This window comes from Amblyomma maculatum, chromosome 5 (assembly GCF_055883805.1).
Source record: "Amblyomma maculatum isolate TAMU_Amacu chromosome 5, ASM5588380v1, whole genome shotgun sequence".
Lineage (NCBI taxonomy): Eukaryota > Metazoa > Arthropoda > Arachnida > Ixodida > Ixodidae > Amblyomma > Amblyomma maculatum.
In genome coordinates this window covers 114767672-114772949 of record NC_139348.1, presented here as the reverse complement: position 1 = coordinate 114772949, position 5278 = coordinate 114767672, and the positions used below count along the sequence as shown (strand labels likewise).

Sequence of the window (5278 nt, the reverse complement as noted above, 5' to 3'; positions counted from 1 at the left end):
ACCGCCAATACGTAATCAAAATTAAATGTCTACACTAAACGATTCTGTTGCACGAATGGGTTGCGCTTTTTCGCACCTTCATACCGTACTTACTCAGTCCCCCGTGGTTGCTTCTGCACAGTTCTTGTCCTGATTGCATTTGTCTCTTGCTTTTCTTTTTGATTTTTATTTCCGGAATGCTTTATTTGTTTTGGCTCCAAGCTGCTGACCCGAATGCCCTGATTGACATTTGGCTCTTTTTAGTGTGGACGAAACACTAAAACGCATTTTGTGATGCCACTGACGCAGATGGCAGAAATTTTGGAGTGACGTACGTTTCTACCGTTTGTTGAAACAAAGGCAGCGGTGCTGAGTTCAATACTTCCGCTGGCCTACCACAATTCAACTCGACCGCCTGCCTTCGCTCCTCATAAAGAAGTCAAGGCGTGGCGTCGCATCTCGATGGCGTGAGCAAAAACATTCCCATTTGTTCTTGGGGAAACACTTGGGCCATCCTGACTGAAGGCTTCCGCAGCTTGTGAATTCGCGCCACATGAACTGCTCAAAACACGGTGCCATGGAGCAGCGTGTTCTCTTCCAATTCGATGAACTGCGGTAACACTCTCCCCAGTTTTGTTACCGGGAACTGAACTGGACACAGTTGCGCCTCTCAAACCGCACAGAACGGTGCCAGTGTGTTCGCGAATTTAAAAAATGCACTTCGTCTTCTCCTCAGGATCCTTGCACAACGATTAAATCGCGTGTGCGATGCGATATGCGATTGATCTTGAAGAATAATCACACTTGTTTACAAGCCAATGTTCGCTATTTAAGGGTCGGCATCCTACCGTAGAAGAGAGATTTTCCCGTCTTGTAAAGGCCGCCCATGTGAGTAAATCGAAGTGATTACTGATTAAGCATTATATAATAAGTATATTCTCCACTCAAGCACAATTGGACGGGATGTATAAATGGCCGAAAGTTCTTCGCTTCAGTGCTCATCATATAAATCAACCTGTTCTCTCAAACACTTGGTCCCTCTCTGCTTCGACTACCATGAGTGACCGAAGCAGGCACCTAATAAGCAATTGGCTGTCATGTAATATTAGCCGGCTCTGCTTTATTTCATGGTCGTAGTTAGTGTTTTTACCACACGTACATAGTGCTCTATCAAATGTCTACTGTTTCGGAGCCCTCAAAGGCGGCTTTGACCACCCGCTGCAGTTCTTCTTGAGTTGTTATATCAAAAATCACTACCATGGCACGTTTGTTGTTTACGCCTAACGCAGCACTGCTTTTGCGAGATCACGCAGAAGCCTGTATATAAGGGGCGATAATCTGATAATCTCATCATAATCATAAATTACAAGTGATAATGTGATAATCTGATCATAATCATAAATTGCAAGTGATAATCTGATAGTCTCAGAATAATCGTGATAATCTCAGCCAGTACCTGTAATGACACAAGGGGGTGGCTATTTGGTGCCCAGTTTCGCCTGTTCAAGCCATAGTAAGGGACGGAATAAGAATGAGCAAGCAAAACAAACAAGCTTAAGCTTCAGTACATACATTGGTCTTCGATTTCGAGGTTACTGATAAGTATTGCATTGCCATGCTTCGGCTGCAAGTGGTCACCTGCAGCCAATTCGAGAAAGTTCAACACCAGTTTCCACTGTCGCCAAGTTACTCCACGTTTGTTTAGAATAGACAGCAAAATTTAAGGAAGCGGCAAAGCTACCAATCTGATGACTCAGAAAGCGCTGTCCTCGGAACATAAACTACACTGGGGTCCTCGCCGGTCGTCTGTGATTTTCGGTATTCGGAACAAGAGAACGAATAGACAGCGCCAGTAGCTTATAGTAGTCTGTTTATTTCCGAAAGAGTGTGAGCGCATGTCGTGGTCGAGAGAACGGAGGTGCTATCTTAGACAGCACATGCCGTCGGGTAGCCAGAGCTGGGGCTTGTCCGGGATACAAGATTTAGGAGATGGAATCCTACATAGTGTCAACATGGTCCACTCTTTCTTGGAATTCAGGGGAGCTCCGCTCCTCGCCCCAATACGATGCCCCCACGAGTGATTGCAGCAGAACCGCTGAAAAAAGAAAAACTTTCGTTTTGTGCCACCCCAATGCATTGTGCACGGCATTGGATCGTGTGCGAAGTTGATTCGTACACAGAAAGCAGCTGAAAGGGAATATCTTGCAGTGTGATATCAATCGGCCCTCATAAAACACCCAGCAGGAGAGAACAATTTTATTTCAAATTTATAGGAGGCATTGTGCTTTACAAATAACTTGCATAAATCAGGCACATAGCTATTTTGTAACACATTTTGTTGCACAATGCACTAACTAGTACCATCTAACGAGTGTTCGGAATATTGAAATGAGCTCCAAAAAGTCCTTTTCGGAAGAAACTTTCAAATCAAAAGAAGTCCCTTCACAAAAAGAATGCACGTTTCTCAACATATGAAAACAAATGAGATGACTGCATGCTGTGTTTAACTTGCTTTAAACTGCATCTAACTGCAGCTATGTGCTTCCTTAACTGCCGACGTTCCTTCGTTAAATCTGGGAACAGCACTCTGTTGTTCTTAATATTAACAAATATTTGTGCCAAACACGATGCAACAGACTTACCTAGCCTTGCTTTACGTTAAAATCTTATTAAAATCACAAAAGGCTGCAGCATAAGAGTGGAAATACGCGATAAGTTGCGCGTTGCATGCTTTGCGAATAATCGTTACGGTTGCCGCCTGATAGGGTACTCAGCATGCGGCAGAAATATTTTATACTCTGTGCTGTTTTTATTTGTTAATTTTAGACTGACAGACAAGTGTACCCTTATTTGGCACGGGTAATTGTGTCCATTGAAGAAGTTCGTATCATTCGGTTATTGCGTGCTAGGAAAGAACCATGCTCCACGACTAGCACTTTTCGTGCCATTTGGGTTGGAGAAGGAGAAATGTTCAAACAGCTTCTTTTCCAGCAACTCCCTTTTGCGGCTCTACATTAGCTTCCTCTGTTTTTCTGGTTTTACCGTCGCGTAATCTCGGATAATTAACACAAATAGTTTAAACACAAAATATCTCAGATGCATACCTGACAGCAATGCCCCCATAAATACGTATCCTGAAAGGCTTGCCATGGCAATCAATTCCTGCAAGAAAAAAGGTCTTAAATTGAATTCGTGAAAGTTTCCAATCCTGTGCATTGAGTTATCTATAGTAGTATCATCAAGATATAGATTCTTATCTGAACCGCTCATAAAGGTCGCGTAGCTCTAGTAATGCATAAAGATTTTATTCTTAGAAACATGGCTATATTTATATCCGGGCATCAGTTTACTATGAAAATTGTGAAATATTTTCAATTAATGCGAAAGCGAGAAAATAGATCTTTATTTAAAAAGCCACAAACAAGGCGAGAGCATCCATGGAAACAGCTTTGAAAGGAAGATAATTCTTTCTGCTGCACTGAGCCTCCTAATCTTGTCCATGCTGAGATGAGAAGATGAACGCTTTTTGTATTGCCATCACCGTACTATGATTTCTGGAAAAAATTGAAATTTAACTCACGGTGATGTAGGCTATTCTTCAATAAGTACATGATGATAGCAAAACCGAACTGCTACATTTCTTACAACATTGCTCTACTTCTTGCCGATGGCATGAATGAGTAATCATAGGTCCAATTTGGTTCATCATGAGTTGACAGACAGCCAAGCACACAGCTCTGCTGTCCAACCAGGCTACTGTAAAGGAAATGGACCGCCGTCAACGCTGCATTCCCTGTTCAGGGAAGTCTTTCAGGAAACCGGTGCCATGAGGAGTGACGGTGGTTGCGAGGGGAATTAGGCTCTGCTGTCTCTTTGCTGTCAAATGATGATATCGGTCATTATTGGTGGAGTGAAACCCCTAGATGCCTGTAGCTCAGCCTCCGGTTATCGGTCGTGCCCGCATCAGGAAACTGGCGGATCACTGTTGCGAGAAGGTAGGAGGACGGCATGAAAACCTTTAAGGTTTTTTTTGTTTTCGAAACGGAAGGAATAAGCTGGCCCGCATGGACCAACAGATAATTTAAAACTGCTTTAGCTCGAGGCATTGCTATGATAAACCTGTATAGGTGCATAGATTAGTGTGGTATGGCGCACTCACATTCTCGTTCAGGAATGGCTTCTACAATACTGGTACTTCTTGAATGTGCATTAAATCTCACGAAATGCATTCTTACGCTGCAAATTCTCGGTCACTTGGAATCAATCATCAATACAAGGCGCCGGCTCCAGCAGCACTGATTTCTCTCATCGGTGTGTCTTTTCTGAAGAGGTTCGGTAAATGTTATAGTCGCAAACTATTCTGATAGAAAAGAACAGTAGTAAGACTTACCCCGAGGGTGGTGGCGTTTCTAACTGGCTTCACACAAGAGCTGTGTACTGAAATGCTGCTTGTGCAGTTCAGTTTATATATCGCAAAACCTGGCCTGAAACACGGTTGGAATGAAAAAGAAAGCATAATTAAAGTTTTCTGACATCGAAAGTCATCATTGTATCTGTGTAAGTAAAAAGTGGCAGGCAAATTAAAAATAGGGCATTGTGAAAGCTATTTTGATGTACTGCTGCTTCAGAAAATTGAAAATCTGATGTCATTTTTTAAACGAACTTGTTTTGTAGAAGCAGCCGCCAGTTCACTTACGTCCGTTAGAAATGAGACTGGCTCATTGCTTTATTTCAGCAGCACAAGGAAAGAGGTATATTTTTGTACATTAAGTTTTAATATTGGACACATATCGCGCCATTATTTTAGAGACTGAGCATACCGGCCCATGAATGCATACCTCACAGCAATTTTCTTCAGACATGGGTTCCAATTTTATTTTTCTTGAATATATTCCTTTAGGAAAATATGTTTGGAAAACAGACAGCAGAAGAATTGAAACCTTGAAACATAAAAAAAAAATATTTGGCTTGAAAATTTCAAGTCACATTTTGTCGTAGTAACAGCATTAATACCGATAAGAAATCATAGTGGCTGTCCTGAGGTTAGAGAAAGGGAGGAGTGACGGCTAGTAGAAAAAATTTAAATAGCAGTCTCTTCAAATGTCTCATATCTGCATAAATACTTTATCTGCAGTTTTGCTATTTTGTAAACGCGACAACCGCTTGCAAAAGAGCGTGTAACAAATAACCCTCGCGTACATAAACTGGGTTTCTGTGGAGAGATTACGGGAGCAAAGCAGATGCTCAGAGGTTGATTTGTAAAAGTAGTAGACCAAACTGCCATTTCATGTGTTCTGTC

General features: G+C 42.1%; 1 long non-coding RNA gene across 1 annotated transcript; it reads right to left on the bottom strand.

Annotated features, from left to right (window-relative positions):
• Positions 1-1832: 1832 nt before the first annotated feature.
• LOC146189267 (uncharacterized) lies at positions 1833-4439 on the bottom strand. The gene is made up of 3 exons (XR_014707280.1): positions 4370-4439; positions 3084-3141; positions 1833-2074 (listed from the first exon to the last, which is right to left on the bottom strand). It is a non-coding gene; the product is annotated as an uncharacterized LOC146189267 (long non-coding RNA).
• Between the last annotated feature and the right edge of the window lie 839 nt (positions 4440-5278).